The following is a 13,011-nucleotide window of genomic DNA, read 5'->3' on the forward strand; positions in this document are numbered from 1 at the left end:
AACATAGTTCTTGCCATTTCTTGTAGGTTTCTATTTTTCCTTTCAACTACTCCATTTTGTTGAGGATTTCTTGGAGTTGAGAAGTTGTGATTGTACCCATTACTTTCGCAAAAATTTTGAAAGTCACGGTTTTGGAATTCACCACCGTGATCACTCCGAATTGATGAAATCATGAAGCCTTTTTCGTTTTGAGTGAGTTTACAAAATTTAGAGAAACACTTGAAGCAATCACTTTTGTGAGCTAAGAAATAGGTCCAAGTGTATCTAGAGTAGTCATCCACAATCACAAAAGCATATTTGCTTCCACCTAGACTTGTTGTATCAATTGGTCCAAATAAGTCCAAATGGATCAATTGTAATGGTCTAGTAGTGCTAATTTGATTTTTTGGTTTGAAGCTTGTTTTTATTTGTTTGCCTAGTTGACATGCATCGCATACTTTGTCTTTAATAAACTTTATATTTGGAATTCCTCGTACTAATTCTTGAGATGAGATCTTAGATATTGTTTTCATGCTTGCATGGCCTAATCTCCTATGCCAAAGCCAAGCATCATCATTTACGGCGGAGAAGCACATTTCATTACTTAATTCATCAAGATTGATGGTATAGACATTATTTTGTTTTAAAGCAATCATAGTCATGTTATGATTTGGTTTTTCAATAATGCACATATTTGATTCAAATCTAACGATGTAACCTTTATCGCATAGTTGACTAATACTCAAGAGATTATGTTTCAATCCATCAACTAGTAAGACATCATCAATGGAAAAATTAAATTTGTTACCAATAGTTCCCTTGCCAATGATTTTGCCCTTGTTGTTGTCTCCGAAGGTAACGTACCCTTCTTCTTTGCTAGTGAGCATAGAGAAATGAGATGGATCTCCAGTCATATGTCTTGAGCATCCACTATCGAGATACCATCTCTTGCTCCTAGCTTGTGGGTTTGTCTACAAAAGAGGATGATTTTTAGGTACCCATTTGATTTTGGGTGCCTCAAAAATTGACCCACTAACTTTGTTATTTATGATTGAATTCTTTATAGTTCCTTTAGGAACCCATATTAATTTTTGTGAACTAATCTTCCTAAATGGGCATTTGTAGGCAATATGTCCGGATTTGCAACAAAAGTTGCATTTCATATAAGAGGAAACATGTAATGTAGGTCCTTTTATGAAAGTGGTAGGATTTTGATGTAATCCTTTTACAAATCCAATTCCATTTCTATTTGCGATGTGACCCTTGTGTGCAAGGATCATATCTAATCCTTTGCTACCAACCTTAAACTTGTTTAAGGTTTCCTTAAGAAGCAAATTTTCATTTTTTATTGCTTCTAAGTGCTCACACTTAGAGCATGGAGGAGTTTGAAGACTATCAAACTTATCTTGTAGCAAAGCATGCTCTTTCTTTAAGATACTTAACTTCTTGCTAACAGTTCTACATTCATCAAATAATTCATGAAAAGCGATAGATAGTTCTTCAAAAGATAAATCTTCATTAAATAAATCACATACCTCTTCTCCTAACGCCATTAGCGCGTAATGAGCAACTTGCTCGGTGTTGGACTCCTCTTCTTCGGATGTGCTTGAATCATCCCACGTTGCCTTGAATGCCTTCTTCTTTGATGTTCTCTTTTTGGCGTGAGGACAATCGTTCTTATAGTGTCCCGATTTTTTGCATTCATAGCAAATCACTTGGTCCTTCTTTTGTTCAAATTTATTTTTTGTATTATTTTTAAATCTGTTCTTTCTTAAATATTTTTTAAATTTTTGAGTCAAAAGTGCAATGTCATTGTCACTGTCCTCATCACTTGATGTTCCTTTCAAGTGGTCTTCTTGTGATTTGAGTGCCATATCCTTCCTGTTCTTTGGAAGGGGGTTCTCGAGCTCGTCATGAGCTTGACATGTCATTTCGTAGGTCATTAGAGACCCAATGAGTTCTTCAAGAGGGAATGCTTTAAGGTCTTTGGCCTCTTGAATGGCCGTAACTTTTGGATCCCAACTTTTAGGGAGGGATCTTAAGATTTTAGTTACTAGTTCAAAGTTAGTAAAATCTTTACCAAGAGCTTTGAGTCCATTGATGACATCCGTAAACCGGGTGTACATGTCTCCGATGGACTCACTTGGTTTCATTCGGAAAAGTTCGTAAGAGTGCACAAGGATGTTGATTTTGGACTCTTTCACTCGGCTAGTGCCTTCATGAGTGACCTCAAGAGTTCTCCAAATATCAAAAGCCGAATCACACATTGAAACACGATTAAATTCGTTTTTGTCTAGTGCACAAAACAAGGCATTCATAGCCTTTGCATTTAAAGCAAAAACCTTCTTCTCCGATTCATCCCATTCGCTCATCGGAAGAGAAGATTTTTGAAATCCATTCTCGACAATAGACCAAAGCTCAAAGTCCATAGAAATGAGGAAGATTCTCATGCGAGTCTTCCAATATGTGTAATCCGACCAATTAAACAAAGGTGGTCGTGCAATAGAATGGCCCTCTTGCATGCCGGAGTAAGCCATCTCTCTTGGGTATTAAACCAAATATGAGAGATAACCTTGCTCTGATACCACTTGTTAGGATCGGAGCGGCACTAAGAGGGGGGGGGGGGGTGAATTAGTGCAGCGGATTAAAACTTCGATTTTAATAAAATCTTTCGTACGTTAAGAACGAAACTTGAAAAGTTTAACTTGAAGGCGTATTCTTAAAGTTGAGCAGCAAGAGTAATAAGGAACTAAAGCAGTAAGAAGATTTGCAGTAATGTAAATGACAATAATAAAATGCAAACCAGAGATTACGCCAATTTTTAGAGTGGTTCGGTCAAATGACCTACTCCACTTGCGAGGCCCCTCTTCGATGAGGCTCCCACCTTCCACTAGCAAGTCTCTTGAAATGGAAGGGTAAACACCCCTCTTACAACCTTTTACAAGCAGCTCAACCTCTTACAAATTTTCAATAAAAAAGAAGGAGGAGAACTCTCTAGCAAATTGAAAACAAGACTTGCTAAGACTTTCTAAGACTTTACTCTCAATCAAAATGCTTCTCAAAAGTTGTAACCTCAGCTGAGATTTGAGGGGTATTTATAGGCCTCAAGAGGATTCAAATTTTGGGCTCCAAAATTTGAATTCTCTTAGGGTTCCCGGTGCTGGAGGTTCCACCGCCCAGCCAGGCGGTGCCACCGCCCAGCGCTCGGGTGCTGGACGGTGCAACCACCCAGCCAAGGAGGTGTCACCGCCCAGCACTCGGGTGCTGGGCGGTTTCACCGCCCAGCCAGGCGGTTCCACCGCCTGGCTTTCCGATTCATTGGTTTGGCTTATTTTTCGCCCAAACCAAATCTGACTTTGGGCCCAGTTGGCCCCTAACCAGGATATAGGATTATCTCTTAATCCTAATCCTAATTACAGGTGAACTACATAACACAAAAAAAACATCCTAAGCAAGTTTTTTAACCGCGAACGTCGAGTCTTGTTCCGGCGAGCTTTCCGACGAACTTCTTCCGACGGACTCCCTGCAAGCTCCCAATCTTTGTGATGACTTTAACGAGTAGCCGAGCCTTCTTGGTGATCTCCGCGAGCCTCCGACGATTTCTTCGGCGAACTTCCGACACGTTCCCGATTTCTTCTCGGACGGTTCCGGCAGCATCTCCGATGATTTTTCGGTCTCTTAAACGTCCATCGAGCTCGACTCCGGTATCCTTGCTTTATGTTTTCTGGTTATCGTAGTTAATCCTGTACACTTAACTCAATAATATGGATTAGATCAATTAACCCACCAATTGATTATATCATCAAAATCCGAGATTCAACACATATATGATAAGCACTACCGGTATCCAATACCAATGTGTTATCATAAGAGTCTGACAAATGGAGACTGATCGTGAATGTACCTGAAGCTTCATCAAACTTTTGTTTCGCCCTTTCTGCAAGGTACTCTTTGCAGTTTCTCTTCCAGTGCCCATCTTTACCACAGTGGAAGCACTGGCCTTTGTCCTTTGCTGGGTCTTTCTTAGCAACCTTTGCTTTACCTAGTTTGCCCTTGCCCTTTCCCTTCTTAAGGGACCTTTCTGCTTTCCTTTTCTTTTTGGTCTCACCAGTGTAGAGAACTGGCTTCTCTTTCTTAATAGTACTCTCTGCCTCCTTAAACATATTGAGGAGCTCTGGGAGAGTCACCTCAAGCTTGTTCATATTAAAATTCATTATGAAATGTGAAAAGGAATCTGGTAGGGACTGAAGCACAATGTCCACACACAAGTTATCCTCTAGGACCATTCCTAGACCTGTGAGTTTCTCTATCCACTCAATTATCTTTATGACATGGTTCTGAACCGGTGTCCCCTCAGTCATCCTAGCACGGAAGAGGCTCTTGGGTATCTCATATCGTTGAGTCCTTCCCTGTTCCTCAAACAATTTACGGACATGTAAGAGAATGGATCTGGCATTCATCTTTTCATGTTGTCTCTGTAACTCAAGAGTCATAGAGCCCAACATATAGCACTGAGCAAGAGTGGAGTCATCAATGTACTTCACGTAGCGAGCGATCTCATCCTCGTTTGCCCCTTCTTCGGGCGTAGGCATCACTGTATCAAGGACGTACACGATTTTCTCTGCTGTGAGAACAATTCTCAAGTTACGGAGCTAATCTGTATAATTTGGACCAGTGAGGCGGTTGACATCAAGTATGCCACGTAAGGGATTTGAAAGCGACATTTTCTGAAAATAAAGATGCAGTAGAAATGAATAACATGCAGATTTTACAAGAAATAAACTATCAAGATATGGATTTCTATCTTAATATGCTCCCACTATTTTACTAACGAGTTACGCGACACCCTCAGCACGTGAAACGGAAGTCTCCGACAGACTTCTAGTGGGGATCAAGATCCAATCAGCGTCTTAGTGTAACCTCGAGGGACTCGACCAATCACACTAAGCCTAAAAGGTAGGCAACTCTTGCCGATCACAACTCCTTGTGATTCCCGTCCTGTTCGGCCTCCGAATCACCATGGCCTCGAGGGACTCGACCAACCATGATGCTCAGTTAAGTCAACACCTTCATTACAAGATGAGTCTGATTTGATGATATACCCTCGAGGGACTCGACCAAGCATACCATGCCCTCAGGTCACCGGTGACATCTCTATGTCGTAAGCAAGATAGCGAATCGTGATATAAGTGAGTCTCGAGGGACTCGACCAACTCAACCTATACCGGGAATCGGTTCCTACTTATAATGATGGAAGGACACGTGGGTCAATCTAATTGCCTCACGTTTACCGACTTAATATTATCGAGAGATGTTTCTATGATTTGGTCTCCTAATATGACATGTCACATATATACATATTTAATATATATCCACATCGCTTGCAAATATATATACATATCTAGTATATGTATAAGCAATCACACCAGATGATCATAGACCACAACCTAATATAATTAGGCCTGAGCCAATAGGCCTAATCACTTACATCAAGATCTATGTGTGCAATGGTGCATCTCCATGCCCTGTGATCGTCCATCTCGTCCTCGTTGGTTCCGTCGACATTTTTATGCATCTTGATGTATCGCGATCGTCCGTCTCGTGGGTCCCGCTATCGTATCCACGCTCCCGATGTGCCTCCTCATGTGATTACAACTTAATCATAGGCACGCAGGCCCGACAATAAACGAGAAATATAATGGAGGCTCGCAGACCTCAATAATAATAATCACAAGTACACACATCACACAGTCCATGATCATCCGTCCACACATCATACATCATATGTATAAATAATCATCATCATGTAGAACTACTAGATAATAGTAAAAATAATAATCAACTAAACTTTTTAATTAATTAATATTTTCTGAAATCAGGGACATGTAGGGAATTTCTCAGTTCCTAAGGGTATTTTCATAATTTGGATAAAAGATAGAAACTGGAATTTCTCAAATTCACAGGGGCAAAACTATCCTTTTGCCCAAAACCCTAATTCCATCTTACTGTTGCCGCTACCGCCACCCTGCTGGCGGCGGCCTGTGCGGTGGGGCGAGGGTGCTGCCCTCGCCTGTAGGCGGCACGCCCGCTGGCGGCGCTGCCGCTATAGGTGGGCGCCCCCCGCGGGCGGTTCTACCGGTGGGGCAACGCCCACAGGCGGTGCTATCCCGCCGGGCGGCAGCCCCTGTAGGGGGGGGGGGGGGAGGGGGAGGGGGGAGTTTTGCCCACGGGAGCAGCGACGGCAAGCGCCGCTGCCCTACGGCGCCTCACCCCATGGGAGAAGCGGCCGCAGGCGCCTCTGCTCGCGGGCTGCCAGCCCCGCCGGACGTAAGCCTGCTGCAAGCAGGCCGCCGGCCGACTGCTGTAGACGTAGCCCATGTGCAGCCCGCCTTCGGCTGCGCTACACGCACGTAGATCGAGGGCAGCAACCATTGCTGCCCTTCCTAGTTTTTGCGTCAACGATTTTGACGTCAAAATTCTTCCTAAACACAACACACGCAGTTCAAAACCAATCATTCGCACGAACAACCTGGCTTTGATACCACTGTTGGGAAATCTTGGGGGTGACATCACATGCGCAGCGGAAGAACAAGAAAACAAAATCCCCGATTCCCAAAAGGATGTTCGTCGTCGTGCGAAGATTGGTACGCAAAATTCGCGAAACTTAAAACTGCATATAGAGTAGATTGTGTTACCTAGGGAGATTGTATATCCCTGTTTCCTTGCAGATCCTTAGGAGAGGGTGAAGGAGGTCAAGCATCCTCCTCTCTAGCGGTGATCCACACAGCAGGGTTGCGACGATGCTCCTCAAAACTCCAGGCCTGCTCTGAGGTAGAGAGGAGAGGAGAATAGGAAAGACAAACAAATGCTCTAGCCCATGAGGCTCTGAATCCCTCCTATTTATAGAGGTCCTCTATCAAACCCTAATGGGTCCTCCCCTAGTGGGTATTGGATCTGCATCCAATAAGACAAGGGCTCCGTCGGATATCTCATATCCGAACCTCTACTCATCGCAATGCCTACCATATGTGTGTGACCCTCTAGGCCCAATATCGAGCTGGCCGTGAGTCATACCTATCATAACTCCTTCTAACTCAGTGAATTATTATCTCTATAATAATTCACTCGACTCATCGACTACGGACGTAATAGGCCACTACGCCGTAGTCCCCAGACGATACAGGGGAATCCAATTCATTGGACCTGTCTGTCCGCAGTTACCGTGTACCTATAGTCCCTCATCCATCTAATATCTCAGAGACCGTATATCGAGCATGGTGCTGTCAGACCCATACGGTTTCTACTCGAGCCTCGCTCTAATCAGATTCTCCCGGAGAACTCTTTCTCTCTCAACCCGAATGACCCTGGCTAGGGATTTGTCTGAGCAAGAACACATGGGATATTCCTCTCATGACACCGAGAGTGGATGATCCTCTATCGACACTCAATAGCCCTCATAAGGTTGACTACCACTCCCAATGACCAGCTGTACTAGATCTGTGACAGCCAAACCTATAAGTCTGGTATCAAAGAGTGGAGCACTCATACAGGACATCCTTGGTGTCTCAAGTCTAAGGACCAGATATACCACTAGGACTACGGAATCGTTGTCTGACAATAAGGCATCATCAACCATCCAGCATTCCGTAAGTGGATCAATCAGTGAACTCATTCTCCAATGAGCACCTGTACTGTATCCCTAGTGTCCCTACACGAGCAACTATGAGACCAGCTGCATCCATCATATGGACGGGTATACAGCACAATAGTCTGTCCGGTTATCATGATGTCTCTTTTGAGTAACCTATGACCGGGATTATTTAGGATATGTGTTTAAAGGTGAATCGATCTCATTATCATGATCTCATCACGATCTGATTCCCATTTTACAAATCCAAGGACATCACAATATATGTATGCATTTATGCAATAGTTATAAAGTGATATACACCAAAATATAATAAGGAAAAAGATTCTGTATCAAGTCACACGTGCCATCACTCACGTGATTGGCTTACTGGGCACCTATGACTAGCACCTTTGATATGATATGCCTAAGATATTCCACCTTTTGTTGAAGAAAGTAAAAATTCATAATGGTCGTTATGTGTTCAAAAGGTGGTTTGCAGTATGTCTTCTTTGTACACTTGTATTTGATGATACCATGATTAAAGGTCTAGCTTTGTGAAGATTTATGCTCCCTTTTATCTAGCAATTCATGTACTACTAGAATAGAGCATTTGTCCTTGATGGTTATGTCGTTGAGAGCTTGGTAATCAACACACAATCGCTATGTTTCGTCCTTCTTTCGTATGAGGAGCACCGGTGAAGAGTAGGGGCTGCAACTTGGCCAAATAACTCCTATTTCGAGCCTCTCTTTTACAATCCTTTCTATTTCATCCTTTTGGAGATGTGGATACCGATATGGCTAAGTATTTGCTAGAGGTTTACCTAGAAGAATTGTTATACAATGATCATGTCGACGGGTAATAGGTAGGTTGCACAGTTCGTCAAATATATCTGAAAATTCAGCAAGCAAAGGAAGTAGATTTGGATCTTCAAATTCTGTTGGCTCTCCCTTATTTTGTTGCTCAAGTTGTACTAAAAAGCTACTACATACTTTATGCAAAACCTTCTCCATTTGTTGTGTGCAAATCATCGTTACGTCGACCCCACATTTCCCGTGCAATATCACATGTTTCTCCTTACTATAAAATTTCATAATTAGTTTTATAAAATTTTAAGAAACATCACCTAATGTCATCAACCATTTAATTCTAAGCATGGCCTTATGATCATCAAGAGGGAGGAGGAAGAAATATGCAATTATCTCTTGGTCTTGCAGCAACAGTTTCACCCGCGGACGCCTACGATCATACTTCAAAATCCATCTGTCGGTGACCTTAACGTCAAACCTGCTATAATTCTCGATAGGTAAGGCCATCCAGATAGCAATCTTACTGTTTAGGAAGTTATTAGTGTCGCCCATGTCGATGAGAACAGTGATCGGTTGTTGTTTGAGAAGGCCTCCAACTTTCATCGTTTGCAGGTTTGAGTATCTGACTAGTGCATGTACCGTAACTTTGGTTAGTTGTGTCTCTTCTTCTGCATCTCCTTTTTTATGTTCAAGGCTCTCTTTTAGATATTCAATGACCTCTTCTTCTACTGGTTCAATCATAAAAAGTCTCCCTTTACTAAAGCGATGCTCACGGCTCCACGGCTCGTCGCAATGCCAACATAACCCATACGCAAATCGCTCCCGAAGTTCTTCTCTTATCAAACTTTTTGGTGCAGGGACTTGGTTAATAGTGGGGGGGCTGAGGGCTTTGATATTGCTAGTTGGGGAGCAACCCTAGTCCTCCGAGCTTCATGGTTCAATCGCTCCTCTTGAAATCATGCGAAATAGATGGCTGCCATAAGCATGTACGGTTGTTGCGATTTAACTTCTCCCTGGATCTCCAGTATCAAGCCCTCAATGAAGGTCTCCATAGTTGTTTTGAGACCAATCATGAGTTTGATTAGATAACCTTTCAAACCTGGTTTGGTACTCTTGAATGGTGGAGGTTTGTCGTATCTTTGCTAGTTGTCCGTCAATATTCTCGTAATCGGTTGGTCCGAAGTGGATCATCAGTCCTTCTTTGAATTATCGCCATAAGATGACTCTATGAGTGTGTTCAAACTAGTCAAACCATTGTATGGCATCCCCTTCAAGATGTATAGCTATAATTTTCACCATAGATGCGTCTGCGATTTTGTGGTACCAAAAGTATCGCTCCGCGTGTGAGATCCAACCAATCGGGTCTCCTTCTTCCCATCTAGGGAAGTCCACCCTCATGCGTGGATAGTTGGGATCAGTCATAGAGCCTTCCCTCTCTTAGAAGTCATCTCTTCAGGCTTGGTGCAATTGGTTTGAGCTCTCTCCTTGATGTGATTTCTTCGGGCTTGGTGGTGTCACGCCCCTCAAAATATCGATAATATTAAAAAAATTTCAACACAAATCCATCCAGGATCCAATCACACATTTGAGGTCACTAAGAAAATATTCATATCAAAATTTTACCTCTATAATCTATAAATTTATAAACCCTGTGCAGTTCATAAACATATAACACATCGCTCGATGATTCATAAAATCTGAACCCAACTCACCAAAATAATAACCACAACATAAATTCACAAGCGTGGGAGTCTATACAGTCACAAAACCAACATTTACCATAAGTTCATATCATTACACGAATTAAACTTAACATTCCATAATCCTAAATATGAGAGGTCCTTTAAACTTATACAAAATCCACAAGTTTAGATTCATCGTCAATATTTCATTAGGTGCGGAGTGTGCTTATACAACAAAAACATATATACTAATAAAGATCTGCCCAAAATCTTTTAGCTTTCCACTGCCTCAGGCCAATCTTAACATTTAAGCGAGCGACAAGCTATCCTGAAAAATTTATACAACAACGGGGTGAGCATATAAAGTTCAGCAAGTGACTAACATATCCATGGTAAAAGAGGGAAATTTTCAAACAAATAAGGTTTCATAATGCAAGGCAAAATATAAGAATCCATAGACATAATTTCATTAGGTGTAGAATCACAAATGTCATTTCAATCAAACATAATTGGTTCATACAGATGGAGCATAGAGTAATTGGAGCATATCAATAGCATATGAAATGTTCCGGAACATATCAACAACCTATGGAACATTTCGAAGCATAACAATAACAAATGAAACATTTTGGATCATTTCGAAATGTTTCAGAGCATATCAATTATAAATGAAACATTTCGGAACATATTAATGGCGTATGGATCATTTCGGAGCATTTCAAAGATGAATACGAAACAGAAACTCAAATGTCGAATTTGACGTTGCATTCATATCATTCATATCCAAAGCATGTATAGAAACATATAACCAAAGCTCTGGATACCATATCAAACATACAGAAGGTGAAGTGGAACCATAACATAATATGGTACATCCATTTCTGAATGACCACCAAACATAAGTCTCCCACGTCTGGGAGCTCCATCCACCCACGTTTGAGTGAAGTCATAAGGGCCGACAGAGCATCTCAGGCTCTATGCATAACTCCCTTCATCATTTCTGGCAAAGGTTCACAATATCCCACAAACACCAGAGTACAAAAGGATAGTATGAACAATGAATAGCACATATCGGAAGTACATGCGGAACAACAAAACGTACATGTGCCTTTACGAGTCAATACAAAGTAAGCAATAATCTTTCACCATTGTATTCAAACTTGAAAGGAAATGAAAGCAAGGGCACACATGGAATCCAAGCAATCACATACAACTCAATTCAAATAAGAAGGTTAGATGAATTTGATATCCAAAGGAATGAAACTAGAATAGGCACATATCAAAAGCAAATGCGGAATAATGGGATATACATATGCCTATATAAGTCAATGTGATATAGCATAAACGTTACACAATATGTTCAGGAATAGAAATAATTTATAGACAAGAGCAAACGAGAATTCAAGCATTAATATAAGCCACAATTGAGTGAAGAGAACTGAATAAAATCTATTTCCAAACGAATGAAAACAAAAGATGCGAAATCGATCAAAGCTCGATTTCTGACAGAATTCGAGAGGCACATTGGATAAATACTTCATATTGTCAATTATGCTCCAATACCCTCAAGAAGGCTATTATTGAAAGATATATCAATCTATTTTCTGATGAAACAAACTTTGTATGAATCATGGTTTCCAACAAGGAGTTACCTTTGATTTGGTAACACAAGGTCAAAAACAAAATCACTATTTTACAGAATTCATAGGGTTGGATTCAACAGATAACAGGATAGGTATTTGAATTTCAAATTTTTCAATCTATATGTCAAAAGAAAGGTCTACAAGTCTAGTTTTGAATGAAATTATTTTGGTATAAATCAGAATTTCCAACAGGGACTTATAGGTATTTTAGTATCGAAAGGTCAGAAATTTTGATCCCTACAGCATCTATAGGCTCATTTAAAACAGACGTTTGGGTAAATATTCGGTGTCCAAAATCTACAAAATTAGTGTCAAAAGAAAGATATAAGAGTCTAATTTCAAACGAGCTAGGTCCTGCCTGAATCCACATTTGGAAAAATTATAGCTGAAATAGTGTATAGGGGTTAGTTTACCAAAAAAATTCCAGATCCTTGGTTTTATGTCCAAAGAGAGAAATATCAGGTTCTAAGCAGAAATCTTTCAGAATCAATATAAGAATAGAGACTAATACTTCTATAAGATAGGGTTAGAATACTTGCCTTTGAGAATTATGATCCCAATTGAGAAGATTTGAGTAAGAAACCTCAAAGCCCCAATTTTTTCTTCTTCTTCTTCTTCTTCCCCCTTTTTTTTTCTCTTCTTCTTTCTTTCTTTCTCTATTCTTCCACACAGCTGCCTTCTTTGGTTCCTTAAGAACGAAGACAGAGAGGCTTAAACGGTGGGATTTGTAATTTTATGTATTTTGTAGTTTAGTCCTTGTATTATTATATTTACGATTAGGTCCTCAGGGTTTACATATAGGTCCTCAAATTTTTTTTTTCTTTTTGAACAAATCCCCCAAATCTTATGAATAAGTTCTCAGATTCATACTTTGGCTCTTTTATCAAATTTAAAATAGATACTTACATTACAATTAGAAACTTATACGAAAATTCAGAAATGAGGGATGTTACACTCTCCCCACCCTTAAAAGAAAATTTTAGTTCTCTAAATTTATCATACCTCTATCGATGAAAAGATGGGGATAAATCTTTTTCATTTCCTCCTCTAGCTCCCAGGTTATTTCCTCTCCAGAATGATGTTTTCAAATTACTTGAACTAGAGGGATGACCCGATTCCTTAGGATCTTTTCTGTCTTATCAACAATCTGAATGGGCTCTTCCACATAAGATAAATCTTTATCGATCTCCATCGGCTCATACTTAATGATATGAGAAGGATCAGATATATACTTTCTAATCATCGAAACGTGGAATATATTATGGATATG

Source organism: Musa acuminata, chromosome BXJ2-2, assembly GCF_036884655.1.
Source record: "Musa acuminata AAA Group cultivar baxijiao chromosome BXJ2-2, Cavendish_Baxijiao_AAA, whole genome shotgun sequence".
Classification (NCBI taxonomy): Eukaryota; Viridiplantae; Streptophyta; class Magnoliopsida; order Zingiberales; family Musaceae; genus Musa; species Musa acuminata.